Below are 665 nucleotides of genomic sequence, written 5' to 3'. Positions count from 1 at the left end.
TATATATATATAAGGAAAATAAGACAAGGTAGGAAATGCTAGAATAACAAATATATATATATATATATATATATATATACATATATACATGAAATGTTACGTATATCTCTTGATTTTATTTGCATTTTTATGCACATCTATTTTATACGCTCTTTTTTTTCTTATATTACATGTACCGCTAGTTATTATATATTCTATATGTTTTATATACTTATACTGTGCGTGTGTGTGTGTGTGTGTGTGTGTGCTCACAATAAATATATGCTTTATGAAGTGTACATATGTGTCTATGTAACATAAATTATAAATTTACTGCATAATTTGTGTGTGTGTATAATTTATTGGTATATGTTAGACATTTATATTGTAATTTTATTATTTTTCATTCTTATTTCGTTATTTTTTATTATATGTTTCAGTACAGGACAATGCGTGTATGTATGGGTATTCATGTGTACATGCATGTGAATATGTATAAATATATATGCGTGTATGCATCTGTGTTTGCGTGTGTATGTGTGTGTACACATGCGTATTTTCGTATATACGTGTACGCAGACAGAAATACGCAAAAATATACGGCAACTAATATACAAATAAACACATATTCATGTTTATGCACACACACACAGACATATATATATATATATATATATATATATATA

This window comes from Octopus bimaculoides, chromosome 22, assembly GCF_001194135.2.
Source record: "Octopus bimaculoides isolate UCB-OBI-ISO-001 chromosome 22, ASM119413v2, whole genome shotgun sequence".
Lineage (NCBI taxonomy): Eukaryota > Metazoa > Mollusca > Cephalopoda > Octopoda > Octopodidae > Octopus > Octopus bimaculoides.
This window is presented reverse-complemented; position numbering follows the sequence as displayed.